Source organism: Neolamprologus brichardi, chromosome 9 (genome assembly GCF_056152115.1).
Source record: "Neolamprologus brichardi isolate AB-2024 chromosome 9, ASM5615211v1, whole genome shotgun sequence".
Classification (NCBI taxonomy): Eukaryota; Metazoa; Chordata; class Actinopteri; order Cichliformes; family Cichlidae; genus Neolamprologus; species Neolamprologus brichardi.
In genome coordinates this window covers 31,242,295-31,266,898 of record NC_142112.1, presented here as the reverse complement: position 1 = coordinate 31,266,898, position 24,604 = coordinate 31,242,295, and positions in this window count along the sequence as shown.

Genomic DNA, 24,604 nt, shown 5'->3' with positions numbered 1-24,604 from the left:
ATAAAATCGAACGCCCTCAACTGGCCTACACTTTTTTTTCCCAGTCAGAAGTTTTGGATTTTCTTGTCAATTCCTTGATCTGACAAGTTGTCTAGACTCAGTCTCAGTATCGTTCTTGTGGAGTAGAAAACGGGTGACTGTTGTCTGCTTTGCTCTTCTCTGTTACCAATTATATATAGCCCATTTTTTAATCTGTAAAAAGGACCAAATGTGGTACTTAAATGCACTTTAGAGTGTACTTGAAAGCACCAAACTGATTTCTGCTACATTATTAGTAATCAGTTGTTGATTAAAAAAGGGGATTAAACACACATCCTGATACAGAGAGTCAAAGTTCAGCTGATTCAGGACAGGAACAGGGGATTCCCTCATTACTGATGAGTAAGAGCATTGTTTCCAGGATGAGTCTTTGTTTTCCTTCCAGTGAAATCCCCTGTGGGTAATAAACATGTCCAGGTGTTTTTCATATATAAAAACAACGGATGGTGAAGTGTGGTGACCAAACTACTGTGGCATTTTCTCCACTGAGCCAAATGTCTCCTTAACACTAACAGTGCTATCCCCACCACTGCAAACCTGACCTGTCAAACTTGCCAGGTGGGGATAAAATAAAAGCTGCTATATAAGACAATATGAACCTTCAACTTGACAGTGTTATTAAGGAACTAATAATGTGTTGCTAAGTGCGCATATTTCATTTCAGCTCTGTGTGAGTCTGCCCGTTTCCCTGCTCTCCTTTAATAGCTGCACACATGAATGCTATAAAATCTCTGAACAATAATGGGGTTCACAGTTGGTTTAGACATGATTTAAAAAGCAGTCACTAAGTTTTTTTATTTAAAAAAAAAAAAAAAAGCATAATTTTATGTGAGGATTTTTGGGAGATAAACATTTTATGTTATTGCTATAAATTGCCCCACATTTTTCCTGAAGTCTCGCAGGGTGTATGTCGCAGTAATGGATTCTGACCTCCGTTAAACAAAATAAAAAGAATGCTAACTATGTGATCAGTTTCCTATAGTGCAGCTCACTCTTATTTTGAAAACAGGGCCTTCTCCTAAGGCTGATTTAAAGGCTAGGCTGCACTTCAGCTGCTTCCCCACAGAGGATTTTATCACACAGTCCAACATCACTGTCTTGGACTCCAGCTGGTTGTGGTAGCTCATTTGCTGCGAGCTGATGGGCTAGTCGAAGGTTGGCACATCGAGCTCACTTAGAGGAACTCGGATCAGAAACTCACTGAAGAAGCAGCTGATTTTACTCACTTACTCAACTGTCAGGGGAAAAAAATTTAAATAGTCATTAAGTTATCAAAAAAGTTGAAATGTCCAGTTTACCATTTATATTTGCTTTCCTTTCTTAATTTTCAGACTTGTTCAGACTTTCTTTTAAATATAATTAAAAATCAAGTGAAACGCTCACACAGTCGACTCTCGTTTAGCACCCCTCCCCCTGCTTTACCAGCTGAGGTCTGGTCCACATCTGTGTTGCCACCACAAATGCCGGCCTTACACAAAAGTGTGTGTGCAGATTCCCCGCTGTTCTCACCTGAGGCGAGCGTGTTTGTTCATGTAGCAGCTTCTTAAAACACTCCCACTGAGGTGGCACTTTTTTCTGTATGCACAGACAGCTTTCTTCACATTTTACACTCACACGCACACACACACACCAAATTTAAAGGGCAGTGATATAAAATGCAGCAATACCTTGAAGATAGCAGGAAAGAGGCCTCAGCTGTCTTCAGTCCAGAGGAATGCTTTCAATCTGGAAAACGCTCAAGGCTTTCAAATGACAGTTGGCACCAGTGGCGTCCTACATACGACTGTATGTGCAGGGATTTATTATGCCTGTAAAGCCTGCATTCTTGTGTGACTAGATATGTGCGTCTGCCAGCATTTTGCAAGGGCAAGATAACGGACAGGAGAAGTGAAGGGGAATCGTGGCTTTTGAGGTAACTAGTGGCAAATTAATAATCACTGGTAATCAAATTGTCTTTGGTATCACAACTGGCAAACAGGTCTCCTCTGTTAACTCCTAAAGATGACAACTTGAGACACATGAATAGTGAACATAAAGCGGATTACTTCATATTTTTAGGACTATATGAGGGAGGGGAACAGGGGACAGACACGAGCTTTGGACAGGGAGTAACTTCACAATGTATAATAATAACTTTTTTTTATTCCACTTTCAAGTAGTTGTATTTGATTACTTTGTGGAGCATACTTAAAATGTTTTACATTACTTTCAAATTTACAAACTTGGTTACGTATAATCCATATAGAGCTAAGCTGCAGCATTTCAATCACTATAAAAACAGCAAAGTCCCTGCGAGGCCTCTTTCTAGGCAATGCTTACATATCCATGTTTGTGAGGAGTCAGAATACAAAGTACAAATAGTTGTATATTTTTGATGTAAAAAAAAATTCATTCAAATCAAAGATGTGTGCAAAATAGATAACTCTAGCTAACTACCTGCTCTCTATACAGTTGTTTGGGACTGTAATGTATTTGGTTAGATTAACGCAGCGTGTCCACACTGTGTTTTACCAGTTTCACAGCAACAAACTGGGCTGCCACACCCATTGCACTTGCATGCAGCATCTGCAGAAATGTGTTTGGTATTGCATATTCCATGCTTTGCTTGAAAGTGTGCACAAACTGAGTGGCTAGCTGAATGGCATGCCACTGAGCAACTCTTTGGCTTTTTATCTCTTACGCACACACCTGGTCAAAACTGACGGACATCGGAATGAAGACCTGCTTTGCTTCCATCTGGGCGTTCCTACAGAGTTGTGACATCAAGTAAAAACTATGCACTGTTTTACTGTTTTTCATTGGTACAGGGACCTCTGGGTAGCCCTGAAATATTCTCGTTTTTCAGATGTTGGTAGGTTAAGCTTCACTTTTCAAATCAAAATCTTCATCATTCTTTTATATTGTTTATGGTTTGTATGCTAGCCATCACACAGATTGCACATCTCACACACAAAACAACGAAACAAACAAGACGGCGAGCTCCAGTGGTGTAAGCCAGTCACTATGTTTTAATCAATCCATCTAAGTCCATCTTATTAAAGTTTTTTAAATAATCTTAGGGGCTCTTTCCCACAGTCCAAAGGAATGTAAAACCAAGCTTCGATATTTTCAATGGGTATAATTGTCTTGCATTTTTCAGTACTTCTTCTTCTATTGGTCTGGCCACTCAAACAGACTTAATAAAATGGATTGGAGTTGCTTCAGCTTTATCTTTGGGTGCATTAGCTTGTACTTTTTCCTCATGAGTTTGTGCTACAAGCAGTGAAAAACTCTCACATTGGTACTGTATTGGAAATCTTTAGCAGTTGACTTTTCTAAACCCAGGAGCGACTGCTGTATAAACCCTCTGTGCATCTTGCATACTTTATGAACAATCCAATGAATCTTTAAGCTGCACAGAGTGGGTAAAAGTCCCCGAGGAGCAGATTTTGTGTCTTTTCTTTTAAATATTAAACAGTAGTAAATAGTTGCCTGCTGTAGGTCTCCAGGGAAATGGGGAGGTGAAGCATTATGGATAATCCTGCTACCAAAACAGCAAATGTAGCCTGCAGTGAGGGGTGAACGGTGAATGACTGTCAAATAAAAGGCCATGGGAACAAAATGATCTGATCTGTGTTGCTAATCTTATAGGGTTAGTTATTTTTCTCATAGTTGTAATTTTCCTGTTCTCAGCTTCTACTTTACTTCTGGTTTGCCACTGGTGTAACAGTAAAGCTGTTATATCCACACATCCATCCATCCATTTCTTTAACCACTAACCCAAGAGTCTCTGGAAGAAGTGGATGGGTGTAATGCGAGCCCGGGTACACCTTGGACAGATTGCTATCTGTGTTGAATACCCAGTGGATACAAGTGGAATATGCAAACTCCACATAGATGGGGCCCAAGAACCCAGGGCGGGTGAAATTGCTTCCCTCCTAAATGTTCTACAACAGCGGTCCCCAACCCCCGGGCCTTGGACCGGTACTGGTCCGTGAGTCGTTTGGTACCGGGCCGCGAGAGTTGAGGCTCAGGTGGGAAATGTATGGTTTTCAGGGTTTTTATCAGTTTTCAGCGTTATTTTGTTATCGTTTTTATCGTTAACTTGTTTTCCTGGGTCTTTTCATGTGTGTTATGAATAAATCTTCTTTTTTCGGTAACGGTACTAGTTTTATTTTGTTGTATTTATCCGCGACACCTTAAAGGCCAGTCCGTGAAAATATTGTCGGGCATAAACCGGTCCGTGGCGCAAAAAAGGTTGGGGACCGCTGTTCTACAATCAGCTTTAAGGGGTGTTACTGCAAACTGGAAGCATTTAAGAAGCAACACAGCAACTCTGATCACAGTTACCGGGCGGGGTTACCGAATGCTGAAGTGATGATTTGCTGACTCAAATGCTGCAAAGTTCCAGGCTTGTTCTGGCATTAACACCAGCACAACAATTATGTGCTGGGAGCTTCATGGCATGGATTTCCATGGCCAAGCAGCACCTGTAGGTGTATTGTGTAGGTGGCCCAGTACTTTTGTCCATACAGTGTAGTTTTGTCCAGGAGAGTGTATTAGTATTTCTGATTTCCCATCAATATTGTACTCATAGTCTTTATTTATGAAGTCCCTTGTTGTCACCATCTTGAGCAAGGGGCGGATCTGACTGCAAAACCCAAAGGGCGATATACATTTGAAGTAGAAAGTCGGAAAACTGAGTCCCCACTTGGAATTGTCAGCTAGAATCCCTGTTCAAGTTGGAATGACCACTTGGGAAGTCAGAGTTGTGACATCTGTACTGTTTTACCTGTCTCTTTGTCATTCACACACTGTATTCTATGACTTTCATTTCTCTTCTCTCCAGAGCATACCTCAACCTCTCCAGGCTCTCTTCCACCTGCTCCCTACTCTCACTACAGATCACAATGACTCCTGCCTGACCTCATCTGTCAACCTTTCCTTCACCACTGCAAATGAAGAAGGGCTAAGAGCAGACCCCTGATGTAACACCCTACCTTGAGCCCATCAGCCACTCCACATCTCACCACTTTCTTGCTGTCCTCATACATGCACCACCTTCGCATTCCTCTCTGCCACTCGTGACTTCCACCTTGGCCTGTCATGCTTTCCCTACATCCACAAAGACACACAACTCCTTCTGACTTTCCCTATACTTCTGTTAACACTCTCAAAGCAAACACTGGATATGTAGTGCTCTTTCTCGGCATAAAGCAATACTGACACTCACTGATTGTGCCTTCTCTCTGTTTAACATTGCTTCAACAGCTCTTCCCCATGTCTTCATTCTTCCTAGCATCATCACTCATGTAGTTACCACAGCTCTGCACATAAACCTCATTCTTCTAAGTCAGTACCAGTTTTCCTGGACATGTCCAGACCTCCACAGGTGTGTCATCTGGTACAACCACATTTCCACCTACCATTTGTACCTGTAATTAGATCTAGTAATAGGTTTCAGACATTAATTATATAGGAAAATATAAGAAAAGTCCACTATTTTTTGCAGTGTTGTGAAAAAGTGCTTGCCTGTTTCCTGATTTCCTATTTTGTTTTATGTTTGCAGCAACAACTGCAATCAAGCATTTGCAAGACTGGCAATGAGTCTCTCACAGCGCTATGGTGGAATTTAGGCCCACTCATCTGTGCAGAATTGTTGTAATTTGGCCACACTGGATGGTTTTTAAGCATAAACCACCTTTTTAATGTCATGTCACAGTATGTCAATCGGATTCAGGTCAGGACTTTCACTAGGCAACTCCGAGGTCTTAATTTTGATTTTTCTTAAGCCAGAAGTGGACCTGCTGATGTGTTTTGGATAATTGTCCTGCTGCAGAACCCAAGTGTGCTTCAGCTTGAGGTCACGGACAGATGGCTGGAAATTCTCCTTCAGAATGTTTTGGACTGCAGAATTCATCGTTTCATTTACCACAGCATGTCTTCCAGTTTCTTTTTGCTCAGCAGTGGTTTTCCTCTTGTAACTCTGCCACGCAGGCCATTTTTGCCCAGTCTCTTTCTTATGGTGAAGTCATGACCTTAACTGAGGCAAGTGAGGCCTGCAGTTCTTTGGATGATGTTCTGGGTTTATCTGTGACCTCCTGGATGAGTCGTCGATGCACTCTTGGAGTAGAGTTGGTCCCATTCCTGGGATAGTTCATCACTGTTGCAGGTTTTCCCCATATGTGGTTCACTGGAATCCCAAAGCCTTAGAAATGCCTTTGTAACATTTTCCAGATCGATAGATGCCAGTGACTGTGTTTCTTTGGATAATAGTTGCTTTTTGAGATCTCTTAGCTTGTCAGGCACTTTTTCACACCACTGTATATGTTAAACATTTGAAATTTGTAAGGAGATCAGTGATGATGTGACTCCTTAAGAGGTAGATCATCAAAGTAAAAACTACTAATAAAAAACTGTACTGAGTGTACTTCAGAAAATAGGCCTCTTGTTTTCCAGCTTTGAGAAGCAACATTTCTTTTTATCAGCATAAACATTAGATTATCACAGTATAAACATAGATTATGTGAACAGGTGGTGCAAAATACCCGTCCCAGAATGAAGATAACAGTATCTGATGATATCACTCTTTTCTAATGTAGATAAATAGCCTGCAGCTACAATAGCAGACACAGACTATACCCCATCTTTCCCTTTGCACATACACACAACAGGATGTGGACAGTGACACATACACTGAGGTATTAGCTTCTAGTCACTGGTGTGAGAGATAAGAAGGGATATAAGAGATTAATGACTCTGTTATTGTTAAAGTAGTGGAAAGTCTGGATCGCACCAGAAACAATCACTCTACTGTAGGGATTTACCATCTGTATCGCTGACTCAACTAAAGTCTGCCTTCAAATTGAATTAATTACGTTTTACATCTCTTTCCACTTGAAGAGGATTACATGATCAAAGTCACATTTTTATAACCCACTCAAGGCTGTTTTGAAAGTGCAAACTGGATTTTCACTCAATACATCAATGAGATGCAGTCAAATTAACCCTAATCAGAAACCTACTGAACAATTGTTTCACTGCTGTACCACTCAGAGGAAATAAAAACTTTCCAGGTGAGCAGACAGTGGTGACTGTAAGCAAGCAACCTTTACACCAGTTAACATCTGCTTTGGTGTTATTCTAGACCGGACAGGAACATTTTAAATAAAGGAAGAAAAAAATGAAAGCCAGAAGTCATTGATTGTACTTTTTTTATGAGCCCGTGTGGATTGCTATTCACTAAGTGAGCCCATGTGTGTTCCATGTCAAACATCGGCAGCCACAGGCACGTCGTTTGATCAGCGCAGAAACAAAGCGTCGGGGGTTCCTGTGGAAAGAGGCGTGCTAGTTAAGCTTCAGACCTGGCAACACGGGGGCCCCTCCTATTGCAAGCTGACAGATGATCCCAAAACTGGAAACTGAGGTTTGGTTGAAATGAATTTGCCAAAAAAATAGAAATACCTGCCAGCACAGAGGCGTACGTCCCCCTCGCCCCTTGAGAAAACACACACTGAATCCAAATCATTGCAACTCAGAGGTTTCGTGGAAATACATTTACATAACTCCTGGCAAACTCATAATGTCTGGCAAAACAGTGGAGTGGATTGATTATGATCCTTTGGAAAATATACACCCTGCCAAATCCCAAACCTGGGATTCGGTGCAGACAACTCAGTCCAAGGTGGGGCCTCTATGGAAAAGAGCTCAATATGAAAACAGAAAGGTGGAGGACACAACTGATGACCAAGAGGTTTATCCCTGTTTCAAACCCTCTTGAGAACTTCAGCACTCCAGTCTCACCTTCATGTGATGGATTGATGATTGATAATAATCTGAAGAATTTAAAAATTGAATATACTCACACACACAAAGATTGCCAAGATGTAGTTTTTAGGAAACATGGAAAAATAAAACTACTTCTTGGACATCCCATGAAAAACCTTTGCTCTTTAGTTTCTACTCTTGAAGCAGTGTTCAGTTTAAAACTCACAGTGTCTGATGCCAAATAGAGATACAACAGAATGAATCAGAGTTTGAAAGTAGCTGAAAGGGTTTGTTGGCATGAATTTTGTGCCTAAACTTTCCTTCTAATGCTGTACTGTATATTTCAAATTAAAACGATGACACTGACACAAGTCATTTATATGTGGAGAAAACATTTTTGCAGCTTGGCCACCTGTGCAAAAAACAAAAAATACGACTGGGTCTGCAGAGCATTCCAGGTCAAAGACATATTTTATCACCACTAAAAAAAAGAACGGATGATTGTCCTCTCCTCCTGGGTCTTTCTTATAAAACCACTTGAAATTAGGAGTCAACCCCACTTTGAAAACATTTTTATTAAGAAAACATTTTCTGTGTCTGTGTGTGTTATTTGTGCTCTTTGTTACTCTAACAGAGCAGAATATATATAGATGTTGATTCCTGCAGTAACTGCTGTTATTCAGCCTGTCAGTCATCATACAGCTGCTACGGGGCTAGAAAAAATTAGTATTGTCTGGTCAGCATTTTTGTTTATTATGGCCATTTTTTTTTTTTTAACAATTTGACAAGATCATGCACAAAAACAGTCTTCTGAGACATGCTATTTTATAAATGTTACAGAGTATAGCATGGTGGAAAAGGATGGAGAGAATCCCCCACTAAGCTTTTGGGTTGGCATAACTTTAGATTTTTGTTTTGTATTAATTGCATGCTTTGGTGTTTGTGTTTGATGTGAGGTGTGTGCCACACCCATGTGGGAGTGGAGATTCTACTCTAGTCCAGCTGCCAGCTATTTGGAGTTGAGTACAGGGAACAGCTGATTGGGGAGGATTGGAGCCCTTCTCTATAAAGGGGAGAGGAAACAGGAAGTAGGGGTTGTTGTTTTTTTTTTTTTTTAGTAGGACACTGGTGTAGCAGGGAAGCCTCGAAGACCCAGGATGAAGTGTGCACATTTTAACGGAAAAGATTTTTAACCTGGCCTGGTTTTGCTTTTAAAATAATCTGCGGATGTTGGAGGGAGGACTCATTTTTATTGTGATGTGAGTGGATGTGCTGGGAGGCAGGAAAACAAACATTGGACTGGAGACTCTCTGTGCCCCTGACAAGGAAACTGGACCAGTTTTGGGGAAGTTCCAGCTCCCAGGATGTGATGTGGAGACCCAGCCTCGAACGAAGTCAGGCGGGAAAAGGTGGGTGGCAAGCCTTTTTGAGGAAGATGCCGTATTGATACGTTTGCATGTTCTTCCAAGTGACCACCTTTCCCCTGTTTGTAACCAGGCTAACAACCCTGACCGCGGTGGCTTTGGGCCTTGGATTCCTGGCCAGAGTTGTGTCTTCAGCCAGTAGTTTTACCCGGAGAAAGAACAAATAAATCTTGTGTAACCCATTGCAGTGTGCGTGTGGTGGTTCGTTACTGGTCAATAATACCTACTACTTTCTTGTACGGAGGCCATTTTGGGCCTTACGTAACATAAACAAGGATTCAAGCCAGCAATCTTGAGCTTACTAGCTGACTTCTCTTTGTCTCACCCAAGCTGGCAACGTATTATTATTTCTAACTTCTGACCCTAATGCAGCAGGCTGGATTTCACCCTTTTCAAAGTGTATTTAATTCAGAGAAAATCTCCCAGTTGGAAATATTAATTTCACGCCCTGATTCCAAAAAGAGTGCTCAAGAGTGTATTCTTCATATTACAGAGGTCATAAAGTACATCTGCTTTTAAGTAATGCCAAAGTTTATGTCCACACCATTCAAAGGCATCGTGTTTTATCACGTTAAACTTAAACCCTCAGACATTTACCATAAACGTATAAACTAGAAGATTCTTTATAAACATTCTTGACTCCTTGAATCTAATTAGATGAATTAAACTAGACTATTAAACCCAAGAATGACGTTCACTGACTCATTCATTCATTATTTCCATGTCCTGCCTGTATGAGTGTGTTTATGTGCATGTGATGGAAATTCAGAGAGGCAGTTTATTTTGTGGTCATCGAGGAAAGAACAGGCTACTTATGACTTGAGAATGATGCTGCTGCAGAGCTTTGCAGACTTACGTCACCACATTTTGGCTGTCTGCTTCCGAAATATGTAGAGAGAACTCATCCTGTACAAAAACGTCTCTGTAGTGGAGTGAAAATTGGGGCAAAAAACATTTGTAATTGTCCACTGCTCGACCTTTTCATCGTTTCGAACTTTTCTTTTAAGGCTTCTTCCTTTTATTAGTCAGTGCTGTTTAATTTGTTCCCTTCCCTTGTCCAAGCCAACTATTCAACCAATCATAATTTGGCCTGTGCAGCGGATTACGCACATTTCCTATTTGAGACATTACTCAAAATTTGGACAAATAAGGGATTTAATAGACTCTTTTAAATTTAAAATAGTATTTTAATCAAGTGGATATTCTTTAACTTCAGTTATAATTCTAGTGGAAAGCAGAATACATCTGACCAGAACTAAACCTCAAATCGTGAATTTAAAAGAAGTGAAGGAAACGGATGTGCTGAAAAGTAAAAAGAGTGAGCACAATGATAACGAGATCATTAGAGGCCAAATTTGCAGTTTTTTAAAAATTCAAAATGCGATGAATTTACCCCGTAACCACTGTGTTGACAAATTAAGGTTTGTTCAGGGAAAGCCAAGCAAAAGTAAGATGAGAGACCAAGCAAACAATGATGTGTGTGTTTTCTGTTGACTCTGAGTTTATGTGTAGCTTTGTGTTCGTATCAATAAGTCTAAAAAAATATCCAAATCACCTCAAGGGGAAAATCCTTTTTGCAAAACACTCTTTAAAGGAAACGTACTCCTCACAATGGAAAACTGCAGAACTAGATCAGAGCTTTAAAAAATACCCTTCATCACAAACAAGGAACATTTCCAAAAGCATTTCCTGTAATGAAGGCTTTTTTTCATGTTTGACTCAGAATGAAAGTGTAGCAACTAGAATCATGCTGTGGCCAACTTTGGCAGTAGTTTAACTGAGTTTTATCTCTTTTAGCTGATACACGGGGGATTCCAGGTCACGCTTTACATTCCAGCTTCTCTGACCTCCCAGGGAGCTGATGGTGGTGGGAGTGAGAGCATTTCTCTGTAGTGAATAGTTTCATAATTCAGGATGTGCACTGCATGGTCAAGTGTCAATATTGCCAACTTATTTCATAAGTATTTTCTGCTCAAAAATTCCCTTAGAAATGTCAGTATTAAAAAAGTAGATAGAAAAAGTTCCAGCCATAGACTGGAAACTCACATAGGACACAACTCCCCTTACACCAAGTGTTGGCTGGGAAGATTTACCAAGCATTTGTGAGCTGTTTTTCATTTACATTTAATACCAATGTGGCTAAAAGAAATGTAAGTTGTAACTTCTATCATTACAGTATTTAGGAGCACAGCGCGATAGCATTATGCTTTGAATCAAAAACCCAAAGATGGTTGGTTTGCTATAATCAAGGAGAAAAAAAAAGTTGCCAGTTCTCGCATTTTAAAACTTGGAACAATCAAATGCTGAATGTATTGGCAATGACTTAAATTGCTTTACATATATCAAGTTGCTAATTTTCACTGAGTCAGTTCTTGTGCTGTATGCCATTATATTCTCATGGCTAGATGATGTCTATAAACACTGGTGTTTACATATCCCAATGAAACCACGGAAAACATTATAGGTTTTGTGTGCAGCCTTTGGGAAACCACTTTTTAAACCCTTGGCGACTTTATTGCAGTACATCAGGAATAATGCATCAGTTTATCAGTTGTCTGGCACCACTTCTCCTGCATGTTCTGTTGTGTTACTTTTTTCATTCCTACAAATATTCAAACATATAACTATTCTGTTTTTGGAAGCTCGGGTTATTGGTTACTTGACACGTAAGTTATAGCTATTACTAGAAGATGCTTTCTTTAGCCCCCCAAAAAATCCCTTTATGGTGCTCTGTTTGCAGTATATTGTAATAAAGCACCCTGCTGGTGGACAAGCAGAGGATGTTGGCTTTAGTGATAGCTGTAGTTAAACTGAGTGATAGCAACTTTAGATAAGAGCAACAAGAGAAGCTCAAGAAATACCAAGGGCTGACAGAGAAGCTCGAGAAGGTGTGGAGGGTGAAGGCAATAGTGGTTCCTATAGTAATCAGAGCACTCAGGGCAGTGACCCCCAAACTTGGGGAGTGGCTCCAGCAGATCCACCATCAGAGATTCCTGTTCAGAAGAGGAACAGCAAAGGTACTGTGCAGGACCGTCAAGCTTCCGTGCATTTGGTAGACGACCCGAGGTTTAAAGATAGAGGAAGATACAGTGGGAATTTTAAAAAATGACAAAATCCAAAAATTTATTTTGGATTTTTGAACGTTATACTCTTCCACCATCCTGCCGATCAACAGCACCAGTGGCCATCCTGGTTTATGATGTAGAAATCTTATTGGTGATTCGCACATTTGCAAAGATTTTACACAAGATACACTTTCTGGCTCAGAACTCCTCATTTATCCAGGCTTACAGATAAAATGTAAAGTATTCTGGCTTGTGGCAGTAACTCGAGATTATTGTAAAGCATCTGTCATGTCTACCTATATTTATGGGTTTTAACATGTCTCAACATTGTGTGCAGTGTTGGGGAGTAACGGAATACATGTACCGCCGTTACGTATTTTAAAATACAAAATATGAGTAACTGTATTCCGTTACAGTTACCGTTTAAAAAGGTGGTATTTAGAATACAGTTACTTTGTTGAAAAAAATGGATTACACTGCGGTACTTCCCTGTTTCATATTGTGGCGGGTCAGGACTGTTTGGGTTTTGTTTGACAGCTACGTTCTGTTGTTCCAGGTGGCAGCGTTACGGTTGCCATGGTTACAGGGTGACGCTCTCTCTCTGCGACTGTGTGTTTCCTGGGTGAGAGAGCACCTTTTTGTTGTTGTTGATGTTATGCTAAGCTAACAGGCAGAATGCTACAAGCATAGCTCGAAAGAATGTAGCCTCATGGGCAGTGTAGTCCGTGTTGCAGGGAGAATGGACTGACATACACATTATGTGTCTGTGAGCAAGAGGAGGGAGAAAAAAGGATAGTGGAAAGGTACGAGCAGTCGAGAAAAATGGGGAGCTGGAAGCATGTAAATATAATAATAACCACTGCAGCCAAGAAGAGTGCCTGACGAGCCCAGTTGTAAGTAAGCTATTAAGACTCGACTGTACACCGTGTTCGTGTTTTCCTCCGAAAACAATAAGTTCCGTTGGAGCAGTCTTTCAACGCCTCTCTCTGTCTCTCGCAAGAAAAGTTGACCCACACAACAAAGTAAAGCTAGTTTTTGGCTGCAAGCCGACACGACCCCGCCGTATTAGTCAGAGGTCCCTTTACTAAGGTTCGGAGCCGCGGACCTTCAGTAATAGTAATAAATCACACAGCAATAGTACATTCACATAGTTGTAAACAGCATGATACTATATTAAGTAATCCAAAGTATTCAGAATACGTTACTGTCATTGAGTAATGTAACGGAGTATGTTACAGAATACATTTTGGGGCATGTATTCTGTAATCTGTAATGGAATACATTTTAAAAGTAACCTTCCCAACACTGATTGTGTGTGTCACATTTCTATCCAGTTGGTCAATGTGTGGCCTTTCACTTACTTAGCCTGTTGGCCATCACTGTTCAACACTGATGAATTGTGTTGAAATCTAAGACTCACATTAAGAAGCAAGAATTTGTTTAGTTTTCTTGCAATTAGGAATCCACCTTTATTTATCTGTCAGAGCTGAGAGCAGACAGTCCACTGAAAACTGAGTTTCATCATGCTTTTACCTCACTGCCTTTTACAATAACATACCCCCATATGTGTTCAGGCAGATCCTTGAAGACGGATTAGGGGATAATGGAGTGCAATATAGTGTTGACAGCAAGTTGAACAGTGGTCAAGGATTGTGGATTTATTCTACACAAAGAGAACAAAGAAGAAATCATTCAAGGAGGCTAAAAGCAGAGGACTCTTTTGTTTATCATTACTGCAAGTGTGATCACTGGTTGAGCATTTGTGTATGTGGAGTTTTTTGTACATACGTAGACACTTTAGCAAGGTCATGTAGGACAAACTCTTCAAGCGTGATCACTGTCCAGCCTTTCTGTCAGCAAACTTGTTTTCATTTATGTCTCACCATCGTAGTCATAGAATTTGGTTTCAATTAAAAAGAGCCCACAAAAATTCAAAAGATTACCAGGGAAGTCCCGTCAGACCTGCAACAGTCTGAATGATGGTGCTGATTAATCAAAGAATTTGACCAATAAAGAATTGTTTGCAGCCACCCTGGGTTAGCAAGGACAGTCATTTGGGCTCTTGCCAATTTTGTTAGCATGACTGTAGAATCGTTTCCGAGCAATGAAAACTAACCGCAGACTTAGATCTGGAGATAATATGTGGGTCAGACTTTAAAGATGACCTCAGATTCTGCGGTGCTGTTGTTCATTAGTCATCTCTGCCTTTAAAATAGATCTTTTATGCCTCACAAGTTGTGTCAGTGTTTGATTAAATTAAACAAAACTGACAATACCTGTGCAGTTACACAAATGCAGGGAAGGCTTGTAGTTTATATCTTTCCAGTCAAATATCCAGAATTGACGTCATCTCAGTGTTGCGTGAGGTACAGGGTGTGGATTGGCAATATTGTGGATTGACTGAGTTAAAGCAGCTCCTTACATCACAAAGGAAAGATCTCGGAAATATGCCATGGCCCCGATGAGTGCCCAGGGATGAAGTAGTTGGTTCATCCAGATGCTTGACCATTTTCCAATGCCTTGTCTAAGTCAGTTCCAAATATTTTCTGATCTGAAACACTTTGCTAGACAACAACCACAGCAGTTTAGTGCCTTCATTGTCATAATTTCTTCACTTTCTTTTTTACACCTTGCACTCATGGCCCTATAGGTGTGTCACAGTCCAGAAACCTGAAAGCTGCTTGGTTGGTGGCCATAATTCAAAGAATCCCATGTTTGCCTTTTTGTAAAGTGCAACGTGTCCATCTGCGTATGGATTTCTCTTCGGATGACGTACGGAGATGTATGCCTTTGCCTGCTTTGCCTGGTAATGACAAAGCAGACCAATGTGTTTTAATCCCAGGGTGTCAAATATCACTGCGTAGATGGGCGTTGGTTCCTTGATGCACTGGCTGTGCCAATTCTGGCTGCCAAGAGTTATTGTTCATTTATTAAGTGACAGAATCAGCCTCTGGGAGCTTAAAGGGAGTTGGGAACATATTTGTCTCACTGTTGTGTCCCTTTAAAGACCTTCACCTTTCAGTACTCACTGATTAGTCGTTTTTGCTTTCACTTTTTACTTTTGCTTTTACTTGCTGTTTAGGGTTAGGCATAGAAACAACTGTGGCTTTGATTAAAATAACCCCATTCACTCGATATTTTAAAACCTGAAACTTACCCAGTGTGTAAGTGCCATTGGATGTCATTCGATGTTCGGAACCTGGTGGATGATCGAATTGCACTTTTGCTCATCTAGGGCAGCGGTCCCCAACCCCCGGGCCTCGGACCGGTACTGGTCTGTGAGTCGTTTGGTACTGGGCTGCGAGAGTTGAGGCTCAGGTGTGAAATGTATAGTTTTCAAGGTTTTTATCGGTTTTCAGCGTTATTTTGTTATCGTTTTTATCGTTTACTCGGTTTTACTGGGTCTTTTCACGTGTGTTATGAATAAATTTTCTTTTTTTCGGTACCGGTACTAGTTTTATTTTGTTGTATTTATCCACGACACATTAAAGGCCGGTCCATGAAAATATTGTCGGGCATAAACCGGTCCGTGGCGCAAAAAAGGTTGGGGACCGCTGATCTAGGGGACACCAGCGGGTTAGGGAGAATGCAAGTGTATGGAATGTCTCTGGGAATGGAAACAGGCTAACCAGACAATTCGATTCATCATTTCAAGATGGATAAAACTATTAACAAATGTGCTTTAAAAACAAAGCTATAAACATGCAAACCAAAAAGATCATTAGGTGTGGTAAAGCTAAGCTCTGAGGACTTTTATTGAGCTTTTTGTGTTTATTGACAAAGGTTTGTTGTTAGCAGTTGGTAGCTTAGCAAAGTTAACGATTACAATAGTGTGTTACAAAAGTCCAGAAAAACCTGCTAATATATTTTCAGATACATATTTTCATTTAATTTATTGATTTCATGTTTTGGGCAAAGGATCCCCCCCAAAACGGGCCACAATCTCAAAAAACAAATTTCCTGATACATTGGAACCTAGATCTCATCTAAAAGACAAGTTAGAGATTTTTAGCTTATTCAGTAACTTGTACTTGCTCCCAGCTTTATTTCACATATCACTGCGTAGATGTGTGAAACCTTTGAATTTGGCCCAAACAGAGCAATACTTTCAGTAACATGAGAGAAAAGAGCGATTTAGTAAAGAGTAAGAATTATTGTTTTTGTCAAATTCACCTCTCCATCTGGAAAAGTGACTTTTGATTCAAACTCAAAAACGCGATTGGCCCACAGCTGAGACATCAGTTGTCAGAGGTCCGACTGGAAACACTGGACTGAGCGATGGAGATTAGTTATGCTCTGAGGGGTTTGCTTCAGAGCTGCAACCCTGATGTGAAGAAGCTGGACTGTCCCAGTCAGATGTTAATACCAGACTTTTGGACAAGATAGCTTCCAGCACTCCTCATTGCATGCTAGCCATGATGTAAAAGTTCCCCGAAGGCAATTCCTCACCTCGATCCACAATCAGTGAATAAATGTCTGCGGCAGTCTGTCTTTTGTTTTATGAACAACTTCCAGATTGTGTGCACAAGGACATATTTCCTCCCAAGACATGTCAGTATATAAAATGATTGATTCATTATGTTTCATTCAAGTGCTTTGATGGTAAGAAGACAAACTATTGTGAGGAAGGCATTTTGTAATCTAAAGTTTATTTCTTTTGCTGCATTAGATGTGGTTGTTGTTTTGAACTCTGCTTTTTCTTTAGTTTGTGGCGTGAGTACATGAACCTTTGCGTAAACTCTTTGATTGCAGTGTGTATATGTTCATAAGTAAGAGAAATCTCAGCAACCCCACCTTACTAATCACAGTGTTTACTGTGCAGAAATAAACATATAAGCAAACAGCGATCTTGAGATATTGTAGAACAAGTTTGTTTGATTTGTACATTATCTTGTAGAGAACATAATGTAAGCACAGGAAGCTGAGAAATATAAATGCAGGTCAATTTAAAGACTTTTCCACAAACTTCTTGACCCTATTTCTCACACCTGGAATCCAGGAAGATGAAATCAGAATGGATCAGATCTACTGTTCAAGAGTAAGAAAAAGAAATAGAAGATATATGCTAACCTTTTTGGCAGACAGTTGACAGTAAGTGAGAAAAGCCAGCGAGTGTTTTGTCCTGTCCACAGGACAGGCTGGACCAGACAAGAAACTGCAGGCCTCACTCCATCTGTCCCTGAGCATCACTGGAATAAATGGACACTGAAGCAGCTACAAGAGTCAGTACTTGTGTACACCTTCAAATGTTCGTCCTCCTGATGCCTTTACTATCATAAGTAATGAGCTTCCCTGTCTCAGCAGATGTGTTACTCCATGTCGGAGCCACAGTTTGAATTGTCAAAAATTGTTAGTCTTGTGCCGTAGAACTAATGCTAAACAGTATGATTGGTTTATATAGCATTAGTGCTAAGCTGTGGGATTTACATGTGTTGGTTTGATTAAATGAGCTTCTTGCTAGCTAGGCAGCCAAAGCAAACAGTTGTACACACTCTCTAAAGTTTTACATTTTCACTACTTTCTCAACTTCTGTCCCAATTTGAACATGACCCAGACACAAAGGTGTAACAGCTGCAACTTTAGTCTTTATTAAACTAGCAAGCACTTTGTAGGCCTACTTCTCTAGGTAGTAGTTAATTCAGTCCATAGCCTAAAAAGAGGTCAGTGGCAAAACCCACCCTGATGGCCATACCCTGGAAAAATCTCCTTTCTGAGTCTTAGAATTTACAAAATACACTCAGTGTTATATAATATATGAAGTAGGAAATCTCCTTGCAACTACATGTGTCATTAAAATGAATGCAGGCTTAAAACACTTACTTTTAGCCTCTCTCTGCAAGCTAATGTGTGAAATTAGGAGAATATTTGGGGGTTCTGACATCACCTAACAAGCTTCACTGAAATATTTTCCTCTGATAACAAAGCTGAAACTTTACTCCTGTGACCTATATAGTGTATTAGGTTAAGAATTACTGACATAGTACACTTATGTTGTTATTAAATATCACAGGCCCTGTGACAGGCGACTTGTCCGGGATGTGTTGCACTCCAGCTCTTGCTAAATGGGTGCTTATTGTCAATGAAAAGTAATTAACTAGTAAATCAAGCTGAACATGGGTAAACCCACCAAATGACTTGTAAAAAGACAAAAATAAACAACTTATAAAACTGTCATACTATTATTAGTGAAGATGATTTCCTTGGACCATGAAAGGTGGATGCTGGAATGTGCCTGACTGTTTTTGCTGCTCATGTGGGTTTGAGCTCACAGAAATCCATGTCTCCCTCTGCTTATGAATCATCCCACACTTTAAGCTGAGAGCCTTCTAAAATTTTGCGTTGAACATATCAAATTACATCCAGATGTTATTCATTTCAGTGTTATTCTAGTGTCGTGCTCTGTGTTCTCGTACCTTATATATCAGACAACTACATACAGAGAAGACGAAGAAGACACTGCTTATAACTTTAACCCTTTAAAACCGGTCGGAGCGGCACGCTCTGTTTTGCGTAACTATTTTTAAATCCCGGTAGCTCTGCAACCACGTGAGCTAGCGTAACAATTTTTTTTGCATATGAAACCGGAGGAGTTGTACTTACATCTTATGCCATCAGCTTGTGCTAGGTCACAGTTTCCTTCCACATATAGCTTTGCAAAAACTGCATAAAAAGCTCTTGCAGCAACAAAAACATAATATTCCAGAAACACGCTTTGCCGATCCGATCAGCTGTTCATAACACTTCCTACATTGGATTAGACGTCAGCGCGAAGTATCGCATGTCCACCATGACCTGCCCGAAACCGGAAGTGATGTCATTTTCGCGGAAATGTAGTTTTTTTTACTATCAGGCCCTTATGAGCCTATACTGGTGTTTTTAAAAGTTATCTTTGACTTTATGACTTTCTGTGTCGTTTCTGGGATGCTTAGGACTCATATTGCACTGCTGGAAATAGTTTATTTTGATGCATATGCTGCTTTTTTGCAAATTTGCACTATAATATTTATTTTCGTTTTTCCTGCAGTGTATAAAAATTGGTGTATTTCAAAAATAAAACTATGTAGGCACTCAAAATAAATTTCCTGTGGTGGGAAACTATTTTGTGCAACTTTTTTGTATTTACAGTTTTGAGGGATAAGCCTCTTAAATTTCTCTAACTAGAAATATATGTTAAAAAAACAAAAACGATTTTCAATTTTTTTGTAGTTTATTGCACTTTTTTGCAATTTATGTAATCACTATGCACTTAATTCATACATATTATTAAAATCTAGGCTGTAATGGTTGTATTGATGTATAGCAACTTGAAATGCTCCCAAAAATGGCTCCACAGCATGTAAAAATATAATATAAGCTCTGGCGGACTTGGTTCTATGGTGGGTCTTAAAGGGTTAATATGACTTGTGCACAGAAAATGTCGTTTCACTGATGAGTTAGCTGTCTGGGCATCAAATGTGGAAAGTAGCTGGAAACAAAAACAAGGCTTAAATGCCCGGTGGTATCCACAATAAACAGAAGCACACACAAATGAATCACAGGGGTAAAATGTGAGCATGTTTTAACACCAAGATTCTCCCCGAAATGAACTATTTTACCACAGTAAAAAAATAAAATAGTTGATAGTATATTCATGATGGATATGACGTTGCTAACGACAGCGTACAGTAAGAAACTACAAAGTTCCAGCCTGAAATCGAAACACCACCCGTGTTAAGCACGTCTCATTTTTCTGCCTGTTTTCCCCTCCGAGCTGCAGCTGCAGCCAAGCACAGAATGAATGAACAATATCTGGCTGCTGCTGCTACTGAATCCTCTCTGACTGCCGTTCCATTACGTTCAGGCTACTTTTATTTATACTTCAAATTCCAAGCAAAATGCAAACACAGTATGACAATTTAACCTCATAATTGCCATGCAGTCTGCAGCCTGATTTTCTCCAATCTGCATGCAGTCAGTGTGTTTGCAAGGAGACTGAAGTGTCGCACTTACAGGTGGCCAGCTTACAGGTCAGACTTTTGGCATTTCACAGTGGAAGCACTTGAGTTTGGCACTTGTAGCCAGGAGAACCAGTGAGGATGATTACACCAGGAGGCAATAATTACCTCCGCATTGTAGCAGTAAATCTAAAGATAAGTGCGATTTTTAAATGTAACTTGACAATTCTGGCATCTCTTGCTGCTTGGCTCACTCACCGGCAGGTTAAACACCTGTAAGTGCATTCCTACAAAGTAACAGGGGTGGAGAGGAAACCCTGAAGTGGAGCTACATGATGTAAGCAAATTTTTGTCCCTTGGTTTTTTGGGTAGATCAGGAGGAGTTTTAGCTGTTTATTAGCTATCTGACCACTCTACTTAAGTTATATAGTGTATATGAAGCTTAGTCTGGGTCCTGCCACTGGAGGGAAATAAGTGACAGAAAGTGGATAGATGGACATAAAATGTAAGCATGACAAGCAAGTGTTTATTTCATTTATTGATTTCAGGGACAAACTTCAGCTTTGTTCCTTATCCCAATCTTATAATAGTTTGTGATAGGAAAACAAAGAAACAAAGGTCTAAAATTTTAGGTACCAGTTCCTTTTATAGTGTTTTTAACCCTAATGTACAGCCTATTTTTCATTTTTATATGCTGCTTGATCCAGAGCCAAAACTTATTTTTTTTCTTGGCCAGTTCTAAATTATTAAATCTATTTCTTTTTGCCTTGTCTGTTGGCTAGGCAGGGTCTAAATTTATTTAAAACCTGTCTTTCTCTTTGAGAAAGCAGTTTGACCTTGTCCCTGTCAATCACTCTGAAACTGAATAGAGAGCCAGTTGCTTGTTTTCACTAGCAGGGCCCCTTTTGTTAATACAGCTTTCTGAATTTCAGCTTAAAGAACATCAGAAGCATTTTTTTCCATGTTGACCTGAGACACGCACAAGCACATTCTGCCGCTCCTCCGTCATCTCACCTCAGAAACCAAGTGCAACCTTTGAACCCTCAATACAAATAATTGTGATCAGGCTTCATAATGCAAGAAACTTCTGTTCCCAACCCCGTGAGCTGTGCAGACCATGTCAGCCATGTCAGAGAGAGACGGTGAAAAGCTGAAAAACGGGAGATGATGAATGCTGAATGTCTGAAAAAGCAAAGAAGCCCTTTTTTTGGTCTGATTTACACCCACTGGATGTGTTTTGCATTAAAGTTGACTGAAAGGGTTTCTGCAAGTTTTTATTGATTTTCTTTCATTTAAAAAGAACATGGCATGACCAAAAGAAACATTGGTAAGACTTGCTTTTCAGACCTTTTGAGACTGAGTAAAATACAAGAAGTTCTTTTTGTCCCTTCTCTAAAAAAGCAAACATTTGGGAGGTTGAACACTAATTTTTAAAAAGGTTATTTTGTGAGTGTTCTTCCTGTGACTGACTTAAAAAAAGTTTTTTTTTTAATAAAAGCAGAAAAAGTCAAATGTCATGAATAAAATCAAGTGAATTCCAGTAAAAAGCATCTTGCAGTTTGGTTTTGTACACTTTGCTTTCACAAGAATATGAAGACTTCAGACAGAAGAAACTGAAAAGTTGTTTAGGAAGAATTTAGCTGCAGAGTTTATTGGCAATACAGGCATCATCTGTGTAGGAGTAGAATTTGATGCAATGCTTGCAGATTATCTGCACACTGGGTAGCATGCAAAAAGGAGTAGTCTGAACTCTGAACCATTAGGAGAGATATTGAAAAAGCACCAGATTGGTCAAGAAGGATGACTCAAAGACCAGCATCCACAGCTCTGACGAGGTGCTTATCAAATACATGGTTAACAGATTCAATGTTGATGCCAGAGGTCAAAGGAGAATCTCCAGACTGCTTTAAACTTACAAAAAAGAATAGCAACTCAACTACTACTACCATTGCAACCAAATTATGCAGAAGAGCATCTCTGAGCATGTTAAACATTAAAGCAGAGGGTCTACAGCAGCAAGAATGAGAAACTTAGACTACAGTTTGCCAGAATTGGACAACTAGTCTATTTCTGCTGCACCATTCAGATGGTAGGGTCAGAATTGGGCGTTCACAACATGAAAGCATGGATCTATCCCACCTTGAATCAATGGTTGACATTGTTGGTGGTCTAATGATGCTGTGGGTAATTTCTTGGCATTTTGGGTTACTTGGTACCAACTGTGCATGATTACAGATTACTTGAGGATTGTTACTAACTGTCTTCATTTCTTTATGACCACAATGAGCCCATATTCACCGTTCACTGTTCTCAAATGGCCTCCACAGTCACCAGATCGCAACCTGGTCAAGCATCTGTGGGATGTGGTGGAGATTTACATCGTGGATGGTGTTGCCAAATTGTTGAATCTATACCATAAAGAATTAACCCTTTAAGACCTACCATAGAAGTCTGCCAGAGCTTACTTTATATTTTTACATGCTGTAGAGCCATTTCTGGGAGCATTTCAAGTTGCTATACATCAATACAACTGTTATAGCCCATATTTTAATAATATGTATGCATTAAGTCCATAGTAACTACATTAATTGCAAAAAAGTGCAATAAACTACAAAAAAATTGAAATTGGCTAGGCAGGGTTTTTGTTTTGTTTTTTTACATATATTTCTACTTGGAGAAATTTAGGAGGTTTATCCCTCAAAACTTTAAATACAAAAAAGTTGAGGAAACAGGAAATTTGTTTTGAGTGTCTTCATAGTTTTATTTTGGAGATACACCAATTTATATATAGTGCAGGAAAAACAAAAAAACAATCCTATGCTGCAAATTTGCAAAGAAAACAGCATGTGCATCAAAATAAACTATTTCCAGCAGTGCAATTTGAGTTCTAAGCATCCCAGCAACTATTCAGAAAAGCATAGAGTCAAACATTACTTATAAAAACACGCTTTTAAGGCCTACAAGTAAAAAACTACATTTTCCGCGAAAAATGATGTCACTTCCAGTTTCGGGCAGGAAATGGCGGACATGCAATCGTTCCCGCTGACGTTTCAATGTGGGAAATGTTACGGACAGCTGATCGGATCGGCAAAGCGTGTTTCTGGAATATTATGTTTTTGTTCCTGCAAGCGCTTTTTATCCAGTTTTTGCAAAGCTTTATGTGGAAGGAAACCGTGATGTAGGACAAGCTGATGGCATAAGATGTAAGTACAACTGCTCCGGTTTCATATGCAAAAAAAATTATTGCGCTAGCTCACCGGTTCCGGTGTTCTGGGAATCCATCCTACCTGACAAACCATCCTACCCGTTGTTTATGCGCATGCGCACAACACAAAATTAAGTGGCGAACCGTCCTAACTTTGTGAATATTAGCTAGAAAAATACTCTGATGGGTAAAATTAAGTGCCAAACCATCCTACCTTTGTGAATATGAGCTAGAAGCATACTTTAACAGCTAAAATTAAGTGGAAAATTATCCTACCTTTGTTAATAAGATCTAGAAGGATAAAATTAAGTGCCAAACCATACTACCTTTGTGAATGTTACCTACAAGCATACTCTGATGGGCAAAGTTAAGTGGAAAACCGTCATTTCTACTTAAATTTGTGCTGGAATTACTCTGTGACAGCAGAAATGTGCATAAATGTCTTACGGTAGGACATTTTGCCAAAGTAGGCTGTTCTGACAAACCATCCTACTTTGGCAAAACGTCCTACCATAAGTAGTTTATGCACATTTCTGCTGTCACAGAGTAATTCCAGCACCAATTTAAGTAGGTATGACGGTTTGCCACTTAACTTTGCCCATCAGAGTATGCTTGTAGCTCATATGCATACAGCCAGGATGGTTTGCCACTTCATTTTACCCGTTAAAGTATGCTTGTAGGTAACATTCACAAAGGTAGCATGGTTTGGCACTTAATTTTACCCATCAGAGTATGTGTGTAGCTGTTGTTAACAAAGGTAGAATGATTTGCCACTGAATTTTAGCTGTTAAAGTATGCGTCTAGCTCATATTCAGAAAGGTAGGATGGTTTGCCACTGAAATGTAGCTATTAAAGTATGCTTCTAGCTCAGATTAACAAAAGTAGGACGATTTGTCACAAACTTTTAGCAGTTTAAGTATGCTTGTAGGTGACATTCACAAAGGTAGGTTGGTTTGGCAGTTAATTTTACCAGTCAGAGTATTTTTCTAGCTAATATTCACAAAGGTAGGACAATTTGCCACTGAATTTTGTGTTGTGCGCATGCGCAGAAACAACGGGTAGGATGGTTTGCCAGGTAGGATGGATTCCCAGAACACCGGCTTTAAAGGGTTAAAGCACTTCTCAATGCAAAAGGTGGACCTTTAATTGTTCTGCATGTACAAAATGTGTGGGAAAGATTAACGTCCACTG